Consider the following 19,130-nt stretch of genomic DNA (forward strand, 5'->3'; position numbering starts at 1 on the left):
TTCTTCTGGGGTTTTGTTCTGTTCTTTCATTGGGACCGCATTTCTTTGTCTCCTCAATTTGCCAGCCTCCCTGTGTTTGTTTCTGTGTATTAGGTAGAGCTTTGACTCCCTGTCTTAGAAAACACACCTGTAAATTGCATAATTATAAGTCTGCACAGGTGTTTTAAGCACAGTCTCCTGAAAATCTGGCAGTTTCTTCTGCCACCTCAACTCCTACTGGTTTTTACTGCCAGAAGTGATGGGAATTTATATTCCTGGCTCTGAAACCCTGGGCTGTGAGGTCTGGCTGGGGACATGGATCACTCACTCCTAAGGTGTCCCTTCCAATTTTTATCCATCAGCCTGGCCTTTCTGCCACCACTGCCACTGCCTCTCTATGCAACATGTCATCTCCATGTCTCCCTGCACATCTCCGTGTCTCTGCCCTTCCTACCTGTCTGATGAATGTGGCTTCTTTAAATTCTTGATTGTCAAACTTCCATACAGCTCTATTTTCTGAGGGTTCTGGATGTTTTTCATTTTGAAGTCTAGTTGTAATTCTTTCTGCGGTTGTGAGAGAAGCTGTGTTTATCTATGCCTCCATCTTGACTAGTAGTCTTATCTGCTCTCCTTTAAAATTAAATTTTAAACCTTAGTTAAGACCTTAGACCTTTAGAGACTTTGGCATTAAGACCTTGGATTTCTAGAAATCTACTAGAAGGCTTAGCTATAAAGGAAAGTCCATTCAAACTTCCATAATAATCAACAGATTCACCCATGTCTCTATGCTGTAATAAGAGAAAGTAAAGAAAAAGTAAATATGCAAACAAAATATTAGATTTCATAAATGTGAATATTACCATTAGCGTACTCTAACCCAAGTCATTATAAAAACACATAAACGCACAATTTGATAGCATCTTCTATACTCATGTCTTAGAAATAAAATATAGATTTAATCTTTTAAACCTTTTGTTTGCTGAATGCAAAATACTTTTAATTGGTAAAATATGAGAAGGCTAAAATATTTTCTATTCTATTATATTGGCCCTTTGCATTTTAACAGAGTAAATTATAGTTTCTAAAATTATTTAAAATGTTAATAAAATAATTTTTAGTTAAATTTGTTTTCATATACAGGGTGGGACAAAAGTAGATTTATAACTGAATATGCAAAACACAGAGTTTTATTCTTGTATTGTTATTAGTTATTGTATTATTTTCCATACAAATAATCATAAACCTACTCTTGCCCGACCCTGTACATTTCGACTATAGCACTGATGAAATGTGGTCTCTTGTTTCTGGGTTAGAGTACAAATGTCTTTATGAATCCGCAAAATACTCAAAATATCTTCCCAAATCTACTACTTTTCTTAAAAAGACACATCTGATCTCAATAAACTAACAGGTCCGTTGGAAAAGCACAGTTTGACGGGGTGGAGATGAGACGAACTGGAGAACCAGAGGAGAGTTTGACTTGACAGATCCAGACATAGATCCGCTCTCAGCTCTAGGGTGGCAGGGTGGGGGCGGAGAAAGTTACGCAACCCTCCCTCCTCTTTCTTCTCTCCTCCCCCTCCTCTTCCTGCGCTATCACCACCAGTTCCTACACTCTTTTCATCTCAGAACTGAGTACTTCTCTCTTCACCAGCTAGGGAGGACCAAGAAACATCTCTAGAATGTTCCCTATATTTTACCACAGGCAGTTTGTCAGGGGCTGACCCCACAGAAAGAGACATCTGGTAGCCTCAGTTTTAAATTAATTATATTCATGTTTTCAACACAGAACTCAAAATCACAGGCATGATCTTGGTAAAGAAACCCCCTAAAGTTTTTATTAAGATATACAGCTACCTCATGTGCTTGAATTATAAACCTAAGAATGATTCAGCTTGAGGCTTGCCAAGACCTAAGTTGCCTGAGAAAGGTAAAATGCTGCAATAAGGTAAATATAGGACTAAGAAACAAAACTAACCTCAGCATAGTTCCAGGGGACATGGGCAGAAATCTACATTAGACCCTCCAAAAAAGGGCATGGAGAGAACAATTCCCGCCTGGTCCATTTTGGTAGCCATAAACAGTGGGATCCCACCTGTGGTAGGCAACAGCAGAAGCTGCAAGCAGGGACAACCCTGGTGGACAGCCAGGTGGTAGCATTTTTCTGAAATGTTTTTCTTCTTTGGCAAATAATTTTATTTTGGGAATTGAGACACAGAAATCTGAGGCCTGATAACAGTTTCTAGTTATTTTCCTCAGAAATATTTGGCACCTCTTCTCTCTCTCTCTCTTTTGTTATGTGAAAGCCTTCTCCAATTTTAGTTTAAATCCTCTTCACCAAATTGAGATTATCTTACAGACACACATGCCATAATAAGATGTTTCCTCCTCTTGACAGACCCATATGTTTCTTATCACAAGCAATGGCATAAAAAATGTTCTTCACCCTTATTTGTGTCAGTGTTTCACTTCCCTTATTCTTCTTTCTATTCCTGACTCTTGACTTGCAAATGCAGGAAAACATTTTTTAAAAAATTATATCTGTAAATCCAAACCGCTCAGTGTCTACATTAGAATTAAATTTTATATGAAATACATTCTGGATATTTTTCTCAGTGGTATTATTTTCTTCTTGGTGTATTAGAAGAGCGTAGAAGTTAGTGGGCTGTAAGAATCTCCATACACCTCGTGCTGTTCCATGGAAACTGTGCCACAGCAAGTGGTCTCCCACCACCACCATGAGTTTTCCTGCAAGGCTGATGCCCAAGATCACTATTGCTCTATAGAATGTGGGAAGAGTTCTGCTTTGTTAAATGATTGGAGTCCATATTTTACAAGACAAGACTCTTCTAACTCCAGAAGCAGTTTCTTCTTCACACTGTTCTGTGACATAACATGTGTGTTCACTTGCCAAGATTTCAACCCTAATATTTGTTTTCCTGCACCTCCTCAAGCTATTTTATTTATTCCATTGTGTGTGTGTGTGTGTGTGTGTGTGTGCGTGTGTGTGTGTTTTAACATTTTGTTTAGGAGTTCTTTATCCTCCTAAATAAATTGGAGCTAAATCAGACACTCATCAAGAACTTGCTGTTCTCCCCTACCATGTAATAATAACTCTTTTGCATACTTCCATCATGATATGTTTTTAAGCTGTCTATATATCACTAAACCTTCATCTCTCCAAAAGATTGTATTCTCAGAGGATTGTTTACTTTTAACTACCACCACACACACCATCATCACTACTGAGCCTAAAACATTCATGACATCAGTTAGGAATCCAGCAAGTGTTCGTTGAATTACAAAATGCCATATTTCTGTTAACTCCAAATGAATTCTAATCCTGTGTGGTAGAGCATTATTACTACAAAGTCTTGAGTAATAGGGGGTCCTTTTGAACTCTAAATGTCTACCTTTTGGATCTAAAAGGTACCAATCTTCTGAGTATTAGAAATTAGCCCTGTTGTATATCATCCAATGAACCCAAACTCCTTCAATAATGACAATAGCACCTCCACTTCCTGTGACAACAATGTAACAAAATACCTCATTCACTTCTTCCTGTCATTATTTCTATCTCCTACAGCTTCTTGCTTTGGCCATCTCAGATTCCTAGGAACACTGTTTTAAAGCCTCATTTGGTTACTTCACAACCCCTTGTTTCTTCCTGCCACAGATTTTCCACTTCTAAGAATAAACTAGATTCAAGAATAAGTAAAGTATATTTATGCCCTATATTTATGTTTTCACTTTTTCATAATCAGAGAAATAGAAAACAAAATTATAAATTTCTGTGTAATGTTTTAGTAATATGACCTTGGTTTTCAAATGTCTTTACAAATCTTTTTATAGTTGCATAACAACAATAGAAAAAAAGATTCACAGATTGTCAAATGGGGACAGAGAAGTAGAGGGTGAACTGTTGCAGTTAGGACCAGAAATCACATTCCAAAACACTCATTATTCAATAACTGCTAAGTATAAGCAACATACCATTCATTGAAAGCTGCTTATTCTTCTATAAATCTTTATAAAAATATTCATCTTTGAACTTCCAGAACCCAATGTGTTATCTAGCATATAGTGAATAAGCTCAGCTAGTCAGGTACCAAGGAGAGTTAAGACAGAAACACAAGACATTTATTTATTCTTAAAAAATTTGCAGTTTAAACAAAGCTGCAATATTGAACAAAAGTAACAAATATTAAGGCATTAAGATTAATATTATTAATAAGATTGCATATAAAATTAAAGTAGTTTTTCTTGAGCATCTTCTTAGAGACTTTAATACATCCAGGTGCAATGAAAAGGGCAATAGAATGAGCAGAATTACCCAAACTTAACTGACCACTTGTTTCTCTTCCTACCCCTCCAAAAGAACAGTGATTAATATCTTTCAAGAAAGTGGCACTAGAATAAAAAACCTTTCAGAAAATAATGAACTTATATAATGGTGGTAACTAAAATAAGACATGATTAAGCAAGAAAAGACTTATAGGAAGGAGTCCTGAATTAACTCTTAAAAAGGAGAGTGACATATTTGGAGAAGATGGGAAGAAACATCAGGGGGCAAAATTAATGCATGTTCTTAACTCTCATTTAGAAGAGATGCAAACAATTGAATGTATGTTTGCTTAACTATAGTGATAAACCAAAGTTGGCATGAAAGGAACAGGTAGGCAGAATTTACCAGAGTAGATAGAGAACAGCCCAGCTTTTCAAACAGAGATTTCACAAAGATTATGCTTGTGACTTTATCTATATGGATGAGATTACACATTGAAAATATTAAAAACATGAAAATAAATGCAGTTTATTACCACCACTCGGTAGTATTAATCTAGTACTGTTACCTGCTAGTCCACACATAGGTGCCCTAGTCTGTTTGAGGGACTGAAGTTCATCTTCCGATCTTCACTTCCAATGAGTGCCCAATGAATGAATTAGAGCTTTTGTGCTTTTTCACTGAAAGGAGAAAATATGAGGTATGTGAGAGTTGGGGACAGGAAAAACTGGAGAAAATAAAAGAAAAAAATGATAAATAATGTAATGCTCTGGTATCATTCTGTCAAACTGCCCTAAGGATGGCTTTTACAACACAGAAGGAAGAAATATTAGCTTCAAAGCTAAACCTGCTATTTCCCTGTAAAACTCTGAGATGTGGAGCTCTGGTACCTAAACAAAAGTTTGAAACTAATGTGGAAAAAGGAATATTGCCACCTCTGGACTGAAAGGGGATGGCAACATCTGGCAGGGCCTGCAGAGCAGGGGCCAAGTGGGGGTAGCCGCCCTTGTGGCCTGTGGAGTGGCAGGGAAGCTGCTTGCCCAACAGGCAACAACTGCAGCCGTTGAGGTGTTCCCTCCCTCAAGAGTCTAGCATGGTGAACGAACATGAGCAAATTTATTTTTCTCTTGCACATATGAGACTTCCCTATAGATATGCCAAAAAGATTAGTGCTTACATCCAATAGTCATGGATGTAGAAGAACCACAGTTACTTAGCATTAGTGTTAATGAGATTTCATCTGAACTGACAGGTTGGTCATACCTAGTTATATTTATGTAATGTAAAGTTATAGGATCTCTATATGGTACTTGAAGACATACTTATAGGTCAAGAATTACAAAGACTAATGTCGATAGGGAGCTATGTGATAAATGTAAATAGTGTGCCAGGTATGACACAGTAGGTGCAAAACAGCCTGTACTGCAACCCAGCATCACTCTGGCCATGAGATATTATGGTTTAAAACACCACCTGGGGCACTGGCTGGGTGGCTCAGTTGGCTGGAGCATCATTCCTCTGATCTCTCTCTCTCTCTCAAATCAATCAAAAGTACCCTTGGGTGAGGATTAAAAAAAATAAAAAAAAAATAAAAACTTTATTCAGGTATAACCAAAGGGCTATAGGAAGCTAAAAGACCTCCACTGTTTTACGTTGCTCTCGATGCTTCTCTTGACCTTCTATTGTTCTTCATTGTCTTACAAACAAAATCTGGTTTCACTGTCATGTCTCAAGACAGTCCATCGTAATTTACCCTATCACTCTGTCTTCACCTACCATTGCCCTTCATTATACTCTAGCATCCAGATGACAACACATGATGAATAAATACCCTTCTTTTCCAAAACACTGATAAAAGCATGGTTGTGACAGAAATTAAACTGCATAACTTTCAGTGAAGAGCCTGATCCCATGTTTGGGCAATGAGAACATGACCTAATCAACGCTGCAAGGAAAAGTAAGAGTAGTTCTAATTCATCTGCACTTTGCTAAGAGACTTCCATATACCCAAATTCCTGTTTTCACCTGCTCACAAAGCTGCAAAATCTTCCAGGTATCGAAATGGTTCTGCATTCAAAGCCAGAGAGGCTGACTCTTACCCATAGAGACACTTGTGAATATATCCTGGAATGTCTTCATCATTTCAGCATTGCCTTTCTTTATGGCCCCAAGATCCAGTGCACAAAACTGCATCCCTGTTGACGCTCTCCACCCTCACAGATACAGCCTGACAGCAGTCACCATCCTCAAAAGGACACTTTCAGTGCAGCCTGTACTGGGATCACACTGCTACATGTCTACAAAAACAATTCCTGCCAGTTTTTCTCTAGTCTGTCTAAATCAACAATGCTAATAATTTTTATCTCATGTTCTTCTGACTACTCTATAATAGTCATTGAAATAAAACCTAGGAACCACAAAGAAAAGACCATTGCTTTGAGTACGTTCTTCCTGAGAATACCCACCACCATAGTTAAATGGACAAGTAACCCTATACTTTCTCTCATCAAGATGCTATAAATGAACTACTCCACTGATATATAGAAAATGTATTTGGTCTAGACCACTAAGAGTTACGTATTTCCAGAGCAGAAATAGTTTTTCTGGGTCCTAGCCTAAAACAAGTTCAAAGCAGGATTTTGAAACGTCGTATGTGGTCACTCTTATGATTTCTCTCACAATAATACAGGCTGAAATACAGTATTCTCCTTATAACCATTTTTTTCTTAAAATTATTTTGAATCCATGGTTATGCTTGAGAAAAACCAACAATGATAAAAAGCATAACTATTTACCAATTGAGCCAAAAATCTAAAAAAATGTTGAATGTAACATTTAATTTACAGCCACCAACAGGAACTGTCGGGGAAACAATTTGGTTAGATTCACTGTCCCTCTTTTGTTGGTGAAAACTCAGCTGTAGTGTCCTCCTCATTCTTGGGTATAAATGCTGCCTCTTGATCCAGCTGTTCTCCTTCTCTCTAAATGCCGTGGCAGATGAGCCGGATGCATATGGTTAAGACATGGATGAAGTTTCAGATCCTTGGGTCTTTAAAAGCACTATAATCTGCAAGATTTGGAAAGGTTACACCACAATAACCCCTCCGGGAAAGCACAGCTGATTCCCCTCCTATTTAAAAGGCTATTTAAAATCCTTCATATTTTTATGTCCTATATCCAACATCCATTTTACAAGCCAACAGCACTAAATCTAAGAACTTCAAAGAACCACAGGCTTCAGATGGACTTTGAGAAATCACTGAATATAACTTCTTATTTATAAGCAATGCTACACTTAAGCCATCCCAGAAAACTATCTTATTTTTAAAGACTATCATAGAAAGATTTTTCCAGCTTGCCTAAGTGTCCTATTACAAATCTCCAGCAGGCTTCCTTCACCAAAAATTCTTCCTTGCGTGTTATCTAAGTCCTTCAAATCCTAGTGAGTCTACTTCTTTTATTCCAATCTTTTGCTAACTTGCCATCTTTCCTACCAGCTTCCACTGTTTTTCAGTTAATGACATATTCTCTTAATTATCAGTACTCTAAATTGTAATCATTTATTTTTTAGGCAGCAAGTTTCAATGGGGTTGCTGTGAGAATTTTTAAAACTTGCCACACCTGGCTGTGTAGTCAGGGACACTGACCTCGTTTCCCTAAGGTTGTCAAATTAAAAAAAAAGCCAATACAGCAACAGCTGTCTGGTGTAAATGAATCAAAAGTACAATATTTTTTGTCAGATCAGCAAAAAAAAGTAATGTTTTTAGGTGTGCCACAGAATCTTAGTAATTAGTTTATGTGTGGTATGAGATGAAAAAGGTTGAAAATCTGGTTTTCAGGGCCAGGATTAGGGCCAGGCTGACAAGGTTCATGAGGCACAAAAAAATGTTTTAATATATTTTATTGATTGTGCTATTACAATTGTCCCAATTTTTCCCCCTTACCCCCCTCCACCCATTACCCCCATCCCTCTGGCGATCTTCCCCCATTTAGTTCATATCCATAGGTCATCCATGTAAGTTATTTGGCTATTCCATTTCCTTTACCATTCTTAACATCCCCCTATTTATTCTGCACCTACCAATTATGCTTCTTAATACCTGCACATTTTCCCCCATTCTCCCCCTTTCCCTGTCCAACTGATAATTGTCCAAATGATCTCCATATCTATGATTCTGTTTCTGTTCTGCTTGTTTGCTTTATTTTTTAGATTCAGTTGTTGATAGTTATGAATTTTTTTGCCATTTTAATGTTCACAGTTTTGATCTTATTTTTCTTAAATAAGGCCCTTTAACATTTCATTTAATAATAAGGGCTTGGCACAAATGAACTCTTTTAGCTTTACCTTGCCTGGGAAGCACTTTATCTGCCCTTTCATTCTAAATGATAGCTTTGCTGGATAGAGAAAACTAGGTTGTAAGTCCTTGCTTTTCATCACTTTGAATACTTCTTGCCAGCCCCTTCTAGCCTGCAAAGTTTCTTGTGAGAAATCAGCTGGAAGTCACATGGGAACTCCTTTGTAAGTAACTCTGCTTTTCTCTTGCTGCTTTTAAGGTTCTCTCTTTATCTTTACCCTTTGGCATTTTAATTATGATGTGTCTAGGTGTGGTCCTCCTTGTTTGAGACTCTGCTTCCTGGGCTTATTTACCTATTTCCTTCACCAAATTAGGGACGTTTTCTTTCATTATTTTTTCAAATTCTTGCTGTTCCTCGTTTCCTCTGGCATCCTTATGATTCAGATGTTGGTACCTATGAAGTTTTCCCAGAGGCTCCTTAGCGTATCCTCATGTTTTTTATTCCTTTTTCTTCTTGCTATTCTGATTTGTTTTTTTTTTTACTTCCTTATGTTCCAAATCATTGGTTTGATTCTCAGCTTTACCACTCCACTGATGATTCCCTGTAAACTTCATTTCTGCCTGGGTCTTTTTTAGGTTGTTGAAACAACATGTTTATGACATGTTGAAACAACATGTTTAAAGACATAAATTATGTCTTATAATTTAGCTGTTATTTTTGCTACCAAGTACCTAGTGAATTCCTTGAGCATCCCGATAGCCAGTGTTTTGAACTCAGCATCTGATAGATTGCCTATCTCCATTTTGTTTAATTCTTTTTCTGGAGTTTTGTTGTGTTTTTTTTTTTCATTTGGGCCATTTTGGCAGCCTCTCTGTGTTTGTTCCTATGTATTAGGTTGAGTTGCTTTGACTCCTTGTCTTAGCAGTGTAGCCTATTATAGAAAAGCATACCCATAAGTTGGATGGGACAGAGCCTTAGGTGGGGAAACCTGTGTGAACCAGGTTGTTGGAGTCTCAAAGATGGTGTTGCCTCTCTGTGGCTCTGTGTGGGCGAGGCTCAGAAAAGGGATAATGGCTGCTGCATAGCCTCTAGAATTTGGTCCAGGAGGAAGGTGTCCCCCAGCACTCGCGCTGATATAAGACAATTCAGTTTCTCCCTGTATGCCACTGGTGCCCTTTCCATTGCTGCCCCAGTGCTGGATTCCAGAGGGAGTGAGTCTGTGTAAGTCCTATGTCTGTTGCAGGCCCTTCAAGAGGAGACGCTTGAGAATCCTGCAGTTTCTTATGTGTCTCTGCATCTCTACACCTCTGCTTCTCTGCCCCTCCAACCCATCTAGATGAATATGACTTCTTTAATTCCTGGGTTATTGGACTTCCATATAGCTTCATTTTCTAACAATTCTGGGTGACAGCTGCATTATAATTTAGCTGTCATTTTTGTTATGCTTGTGCAAGGAGACAAGCTATGTTTATCTGTGCCTCCATTTTGACTGGAAATCACACAGAAGTTAAGGATACATATTCTCAGTCTAATGGAAGTGCAAGATTAGTGCCTAAAAGTGTACCCTGGATGCCATGCTTGCCACATCTAGAGACTCATGTTCTATTACCTCTGGAATCATGTGATCATCAGGACCTGTAAAATTTATTTTACTATTATTTGTACTATATTTCTCCATTCACCTATAAAAAATATGATTTATATATTTATATTGAAGAAAAATTCTCAGAAAGGGTAAAAGTTGTATAAAGACAGAGAAGGAGAAAAGAAAACGGTAGACACTATTTATGGAAAATAAGGAAAGTCTCTATTGAGGACTTTCAAATAATTAAGGAAAAAAGTGAGGAGGACTGAAAGTCAAACCAAGTGGCCAGAAATTTTTGCTTAAGAACTTTTGTTATGAATCTATTTTAACCCCTTATCTATTATATTCTGAGAAATACAGGATTTGTATTACAGTGAATATTTTATTTCCTGTCACATCCAAGTAAGCTTGTCACAGACAAACCCTTCTGCAGTTAAAAATATAAAAATCTGAATAAAACATAAAATAAAACTACCTGAAGACACTGAAAAGTAAACAAAATCAGGATGATATGAGAGGATTCAACATTTAGATGAAGGAGATAGCATGATGTATTTCCTATTTTTAAAACAACTGTTTTGGTGTTTTGTTTTGAATCTGGAGTACAGGTTGCTATGTGGGTTATATACATGAAATGGCTGGAACACAGAGAGAAGCTATTATCTTTACACTTAAAAAAAAAACAGAGGACAAATTTTGAGGCAAACTAGAAGTACTGAAAAGTGGAAAAGTTTTGTGAGGGGAAGCCTAAGTCTGACTGTCCTCTTAAATCTGCTTGTTCAGGGCAATTGCAAGGAGCCCAACCAGGACTAATGTAACTGAAGTTAAATTTGAGCTGCTACCTGCTGCAGGAGAGAATGTGTTTATTCGAGTTCTGACAAGCTGAAAAATTTTACAAACTCAATATTCTTTTTTTTTTTACTTATCCTCACTTGAGGGCATGCTCACTGATTTCAGAGAGATGGGAAGAGAGGGATAGAGAAAGAGAAACATCAATATGAGAAAGAAACATCATCAGTTGCCTTTCATACGTGCCCCGATGGGGACCAAATCTGTGACCTAGGCATGTTCTCTGACCAAGAATTTAAACCATGACACTTCAGTCAGTCCGTGAGATGATGTGCCAACCAACTGAGCCACATTGGCCAGGGCAAAACTCAATATTGTTTAGATAAACATAAGCCAGAGACTCTACAATATATTATTAACAATAATGAGGATACAATCTAAAATTACCTGGCATACTTAGAAATAAGAAAATATCAGATATTCTCAAGAGAAAAGACATTCAATTGAGGCTAACCCTGAGATGACACAGAAGTTAGAATTAGCAAACAAGAATTTTAGGCAGCCATTATAATTATTCTCAAGAACTTAAAGGAAAATGTGTGCAATGAATCTCACCAGATACAAAATCTCACCTGAGAAATAGAAACTATAAAAGAATCAAATAGAAATTCTTGGACCAAAAACACAATAGCCAAAATTTTTAAATGGACTAGATGAGCTTAAAAGCTGACTTAAAAAATGGAAGTCAGTGAACTTGAATACAGAACAATGCAAATAATCCAATCTGAAGAACAGAGAGAAAAACAATTGGAAAAAATGGAGTCTAGGGAATTTGTAAGATATTATCAAAAGATATAATATATATGTAACTGGAATTCCAGAAAAATAGAAGAGACAGTGCAACAGAAAAATATGGGAAGAAACGGTGGGCAAAATTTTCCCAAATTTGTAAAAAGACATATATGTAATGATTCAAGCTCAGCATACCACAAACAGAATAAATACTCCCCAAAATACACATATCATACACCTAGATTCATAACAGTTCTTAGTAGATTTTAAAATAAAAAATACATAATCATATTCTGGCTGATGCGGCTCAGTGGACTGAGTACTGGGCTGTGAACCAAAGGGTCACAGGTTTGATTCCCAGTCAGGGCACATGCCTGAGTTGTGGGCCAGGTCCCCAGTAAGGGGCACAAGATGCAACCACACATTGATGCTTCTCTCCTTCTCTTTCTCCCTCCCTTCCCCTCTAACAATAAAGCAATCAAATCTTAAAAATAAATAAATAAATAAATACATGGACAAAGCCAAAGCGGGGTAGGATCAAGGGTGGGAAGTGGGGATGGCTGGGATCAGGGGGAGTGGTGAGGGGAAAATGGAGATGACTGTACTTGAACAACAACAAGAAAATGGAAAAATACATAAAATCTTTAAAAATATATAATAAAAATAGAAAGTGCGAAGCGTTGACAGAAGTCAAATAGATAAGGTATGTTTTGCTTAGGGAAACAATAAATTCACACGGCCGCTGACGTCTCATCAGAAACGATGGCGGGTAGGACACTGAGACACTTGCTTCCTGGGTTGAATGGAAAAGAATCTCTCAACCCAGAATTCCACATCTAGTGAAAACATCCCTCAAAAGTGAAGGCAGAATGTATGCAGGTGGACCCATACCAGTAAGCGCCAGATAGGCAGAATTCTTCTGTTTCAGCCATTTCTTTGATTTCTGCAGAAAAATTTTCTACCCTGCCTCAAAAACTCAAGATTTATAACTACTCATGTAAAGTATCCTTTACCCTCTCTGTATTCAGCATTGTAGCTAGCATGCTTACCTGCTAGTTCACCCATTGTATCAACTTGTTTTTAAACTTTATAGAGTCAGGGATCCAGCTTCTATATATTTTTTGTATCTGCCATTATTATGCCACTGCCTTATGAGGTGAGTCATGCCAATAACCTCAGCTGAATTCTAAATTCTCATCAACAAAAAAAGCTGACACTTCCTTTAAAAGACAGGGGAAGGAAGGTCTTGGATTACTTCAGTATCATGAGAGCCTTATGCAAAAGTTATCAAAATGCTGCTGGCAGGAATGTTAAAAAACAAACAAACAAATGGTTTGGCACTCAGATGTAAAACAGAGGTTTAAATTTATATAAAGTGTTTTGAATTCCTTTAACAAAATAATCCTGAGATACAGCATATTTAGGTAATATGCTATCCTAGATAATCCAGATATCCTAGATAACTTTAATATGATAAAATCGATAAATAGAAATGTTGCTGTATCCATTTTTTAAATTTCCCTTTTCTAAATCTACCAAATTAAAATCTTCTTTTGAGAAATCTGATACAATTTTTTTCTTTTATTTACTTGTTGCACAACTATCAATCCTTAATGAAATAAAAAATAATAAGTGCTGTTGCTTGGAGTAGTTGTTAAGATTCCCAAAGACTATTTTCCTTCCTTAAATATCTGGTTGTGAAACCAGAAATGCTAACTGATTCCAAATTGAAGCAAAGTAAGCAGAAATGTTTTCACAGTGATACTTATTTCACAGGATCTCGATTAGAGATTTTTGCTGTTAACTGAATTCCATTGTTATATGAAAGCCAAAGAGTGTTTGGGAAGCTTTGACATTGTGGTTTGGTTTTACACATCAACCGTCTCATGTTACATGGACTGGGCTTAACCCTGATATGAACTCTTTAAAATTGAAGAGTCATTTTGAAGCATCTTCCCACCATACAAAGCATTCTGCAGGAAGGCTGCCATCACAAACCACATACTAAAACTGATGTGTTTGCAGATCTTCCCACATATTGATCATTTCCATCCTCATAAGTCTCACCACCCTGCATTATTCAAGAAATAACCATCCCACTACTTGTTTGAAAACATCAAATTAGTTTTTTCCTGTTTTAGGATTTTTAAGTTCATGCTTTGTTTTCATAAATGACAGTTCAATGTGATAACTAGAACTGCGCAAATGTAAAGAAATGTATTAACATTAACAAAACTGAGTCTTTCTGCTGTGAACTGCTCTCCTTCCCTTTCTCTTTTATCTATTTATTTTATTTAAACTTACCAATTGCCAGCTATCACTGTGTTTGGCATACATTATTTTATTCTCACAAAATTCTAAGAGGATGTTATTTTTCCCCTTTAAAGTTAAAAAATTGAGGCTTCTGGGAAGTAAAGAATCCTAAGTTGGGTCGTTAGGGCTGATTGAAGAGCTAACATGCAGACCTGATTCCATTAGTTACAATACACTGCTCCCTATTGCAATAGATAATATTCCATCAAATTATATATGTCATAAAACTATATAACTATATGCATTGTATATGTTTATATTTTATATATTATATATAATACTTATACAACATATGCTAATATAACATTTATAATGTAAATCACATGTAGTATAAATAGCATAAATATATAGCTATTAAAAATTATCTAAAATACATTATCCAATTTAAGACATACATTATGGATGTAATACACATGTAATTATAGTACTTAATTTGTAAACAAGTTATGTATTTTTAATTGTCTGGAAGTAGAGCCTGGAGAATAAAATTGTAGGTATCATTATAACTGAACATCATGAGTCAGTGTATTTTAGTCCTACATCATACCTTGCAAACACTCTCACAGCAGATCTATGTAACACCTCAGATTATGATTGCTTCTCTACACAAGTCAATCTAATGATGACCTTGTTAATTATGCCACTCTAAAAGAATTATGACTAATTACTTCAGTCAAGCGTAGATGTGGCGGTAATTTTTCTCAAAAAAGCTTGGATTACAATGAAGAATTAGAATAAGATTTTATTGATAAAATTAGTCATTGTGTTGAAAATAATGTTAAGCTATAGTTTGATAATATGGAAATACAATAACCTACTGGCAAATGTATTGCTACCTTTTGATGCTTACAGATCTAAGCGTATGGGCTAGAACAGCATAGAGTGAAATAGTATGTCTGTTATGACTATATCTAGTTGTGTCCTGTGCTATATTAGTGAAGTATTTTTAATAGTAACCCTCACTGCATAAATACAGCTTTACTTTTCCTGTGCTTGTGTACAAGAATAAATAGCTCTAACACTCATATTTTAGGTATTTGGTTTAGAAACAGCAGCATGGATTTTCTTTGGGGTTCCTCGAATTCACTTTCAAAACACATCAGTTTAATTTTTTGGCTGGATAAACTTGTTTCTTCCTGATAAAAGTACATAGTCAATGAAATATACTATTCAAATAAAAGAGATTTTAAGGAACTTGTTTTTACTCGAGAACAAAATTTTAAAGGACTAAGATCAGCCTGAAAATATAATTTGATTTTAATATGTATGTACCAACTTGGATGTGCTTGTATATGGATTTGATAAATAGGCCTCCATTTTCTGGGATTTAAAAAAAAAGATTTAAAATGTAAATTTGACAATTTAAAACTTTTATTCAGTAAACTGATGCTGGGTTGTCCTTTTTTTAAAGGTTTCATACATTTATTTTTAGAGAGAGTGGAAGGGAAGGAGAAAAAGAGGAAGAGAAACATCGATGGAGAGTACCCCCGGCTGGGGACCTGGCCTTCAACTCAGGCATGCGCTCTGACCAGGAATTGGACCGAGGACCCTTCGGTTTGGTAGACGACTGACTCCCAACCCACAGAGCCACACCAGTCAGCGTTGTTTTGGTTTTGGTTTTTCAAGCTAAGATCTTAATTTGTCAGAAATGAGCTCCTTAATAATATGGCATAGTTAGCAATGGTTGTAAATAGAAATGTTATTGTTTTGCCTTTGGCAGAGCAGGCTGTTTCACCAAGCATAAGCCAGGAGTGATATGGGCAGAGCATAAAGGAAACATAAAAAACTTGTGAAGCCACGTTAGAAGTAGGTGAGAAAAGTGTATACGAAATACAGGGACAAGCATGAGAAGATATGCAGGCATTAGTTTCCCCATTAGGTGTGACTATAACTAAAAATGCTTGCAGAAAAAAAAAGTGTGAAATAGGGTGTAAAATAAAGTCCATGCTTACAATTGTGACTCTTTAAAGAGCTCTCACCAACCAGACTAAGCAAGGGTCATGGGGCCTTAAAGATTCTACCCACCCAGAAATGATGTAATTTCCATAGACCTATCGAGGAATAGTAGTCCATGTTGGGTTACTGGTTATAGGCAGCTTGGAGTTTTCAGTTTGGCAGCTTGGATATCAGAATTCTGCTTTATTTGGCTTACAAATGAATCACGAAGAATCACGCTACTCATTTCATTTCCAAGAGACAGAAACTTGTCTAAGGAAAAGACACAGCTTAATTTATAATCTTGGAGGAGCGTAGGGCACAGAAGTTAAAATGATAGCCAAATACTTGAATTTTTTTAGGATTTTCTTTTCTTTAGATTTGCCTTGTAATGTTTTAACTAAGTCATGGTTAGATGTACTTCCATATGTATTTTAGGTGCTTGCCTTTGAGTTTCTTTTAAACCATGTTTTGACACATTTATGATGTATTTGGTTGGTAAAATAAAGATCATGGGATTTGGAATCAGAAAAAGGGGGTTTAGTTCAGGCTAAACTTGAAAAAATTATCTTATCTAAATCTAAGTTCCAGGGGCTAATAAAATCTCTCAGAAGTGTTGAGTAAGTCAGTCAAATGTTAATCACTATTAAAAGAAAGGATTAACTACTAAACTTATGTGGTATCTATTGTAATTCATTTAATCCTCATAATTCTCAAGGGAAGGATTCTTTATTTCACTTTTCGGATGATAAATGAAAGCAGAAAGAGGTAACTAACCAGCTTCATCTCACACAGGTAGTCAGTGTGGGAGCCACAAATTAAATCCAAGCCTGTCTTATCTGGAAGTCTATGCCTTTTTTGCTATGCCTCCCTTACCACCTAAGGAATATGATTGTATTTTGTAAATTGAGTCATTTATTACATTTTATTATTGAAAGCAAGGATTAGTGATTGGACTTATTGATTACCTAATATAATAGATCAACACTTTGCTTCATATTTTGGGCATGATGAGATACACTCTAGGAATTTCTTATTTCTACTTTCTCTTCAGGCCGAGACGTAGATGAAAGCTCAGGCAGAGATACTTCATTTTCTTTCTGGGCCCACAGCTAGGATAGGCTTCCCAGTCTCCAGTTCAGTTAGAGTGGTCCATATATTTAAGTTCCAGACGATAAACTGTGAGCAGAAGTCATATAAAGAGCCTCCAGGGCTGGCCCATAAATCTCCCAATTTTCTCTCTTCCCTCAGCAGCTGTTCTAATGCCCAAGACCCAAGAGAGGACTCCAAAAGGCTTTGGAGATGGTAGAGCAAAGGAATTTCATCCTTAAATAACTATGAAATAGAGTTCCAGCCCCTACCCAGATCCTGCCAATCCTCATTGGGCTATAACTTGAGCAATAAACCCTTGCTGTATTTTAAGCCACTGAGATGTGGGAGTCATTCATGATAGCAGTTAGTCTACTCAACTCATACAAGATTGTACCTATGAAATGGTTTACTAAATCAGACCTGTGGTCCATTTAAATTAGGCACCTGTTTCAGACATTTGCACGGGGGCATAACATATAAGGATGATATAATTATAACAATGGCAGTTACAATTCTATAAAGGCCTTATTATGTGCTAAGCACTATGTTAAATACAAGCCACTAATTTTAGCTTTACACATATTATTTTATTAGCACTTCACCCTATGAGGTAGGCAGTATTTATTATATTCCCTTTACAAAAAAAGGAGATTCTAACTTAAGTAACTTGTTCAAACTCTTAAGACAATTCTTTCTGTCTCCTAAGCCCATTGTATGGGAAGGTTTTGGTGTACTGGATTCCTTAAATAGTCTAACCACAGTCTATCATTGTAAGTTTATCTAAACATTTTGCAGTGTGTTTATAATTTCTGTTCGGACTGTCTCCATTCCAAGCATTTGCAAACTTACATGTCTTTAAGCTTCCTGCGTGGAACTAAAAGAAGTGACTCCTGATTCTCTGCAGTTCACTGGCTTTCTTGATGGAAAATATTCAAAATAATAGCTAAACATACAGGTTTCAAAATTCCATTTTTAAAATGACTTTATAAAAATGCCTTGGCTGGCTTGTGAAAGATTTTTTGATCATTTCCCTTGATTTTCTATTTGATCATGAAAGAATGTTTGAGCTGATATTGACAAAAAATATCATCCACAAGATGTCCACTAGTTCAGAAATAAAATTCTAATTATTCTGCATAAAGACTACCTTATACTTGTCTGTACCAAAGTTACTGGCCAGTTTCTGCTCACTCTCAGATTCTGAAGTTCCCTCTTCTCTCTGAAAAACTGTATTATATAAAATTGGAACATTTCCCTCTGCCTTGTTTACTCCAATACTCATTAAATTAGACAAGAAAACAATTTTAATCACCACTGTTAATCCACAATGGACACTGGTGTAGTGCTTTAGGTGATAAAATAACTGTTCATCCCTCATTATTCCTTTCTTTTCAAAAACCAGTTCCCAAACACTAACAAAATATCTTCAACATATATGGAGGTCTTTTGTGCCAGCACAAAACCAGAGGAGTGATGGAGGAGAGAAGGAGAGTGTTGGAGAACACTTTGAGATTGCCATTGAAATGTGTACTGAGAAAGTTGCAGACTTTTAAATGATATGTATCTCATCGGGTTTAGGCTCTCAGTGAACTGGTTTGTTTATAATGAAAAACACTGCTCATTAGTGACAAGAGTCATACTTATTCTCATGCAATTACCTAATTTGCTTGGTCGTAGAATAGTGTATAGTCCTTTTCAATCAGTAAAAAAATGTTTAATTTCAACTCCTCTATCTTAATTTTATCACCTTTTACATTTACCCTTTCTAGTTCTTCAATAGGGATACTGGAAACATAAATGGCATCTGATAAGAAAAAAGTGGAAACTGGATTGCTAAAGTGATTAAATTATTGACCTCTAAATAAGTTCCCCGAATCAAAAATTTGGTTCCAAAAAAGCCATTCTCCAATGATAATTGTTAAACAGTTTCCCCCATATGGTCTTTGAGTCCCATAGCTTCCATTTTTTCCCTGTTAAAAGTACAAGATAGAAAGAAAGTCTCCTTGTTCTTTCCCAGTTACCCATCTACTGCATTTTCTCCCCATAAAGCTCCATGTCTGCAGA

The 19,130-nt window shown here is 36.4% G+C and overlaps 1 long non-coding RNA gene across 8 annotated transcripts in view; it reads right to left on the bottom strand.

The window, feature by feature from the left end:
* Positions 1–19,130, bottom strand: part of LOC123807250 — a 269,462-nt gene that overhangs the window by 226,018 nt on the left and 24,314 nt on the right. For all 8 annotated transcript variants that reach the window (XR_006783630.1, XR_006783650.1, XR_006783620.1 and 5 more), the window contains exon 2: positions 4,833–4,944. This is a non-coding gene — a long non-coding RNA (uncharacterized LOC123807250). The remainder of the gene's footprint in view (positions 1–4,832; positions 4,945–19,130) is intronic.

The sequence above is a fragment of the Phyllostomus hastatus genome, unplaced genomic scaffold (genome assembly GCF_019186645.2).
Source record: "Phyllostomus hastatus isolate PE091 unplaced genomic scaffold, TTU_PhHast_1.1 phas_contig_1, whole genome shotgun sequence".
In the NCBI taxonomy this organism is placed as follows: Eukaryota; Metazoa; Chordata; class Mammalia; order Chiroptera; family Phyllostomidae; genus Phyllostomus; species Phyllostomus hastatus.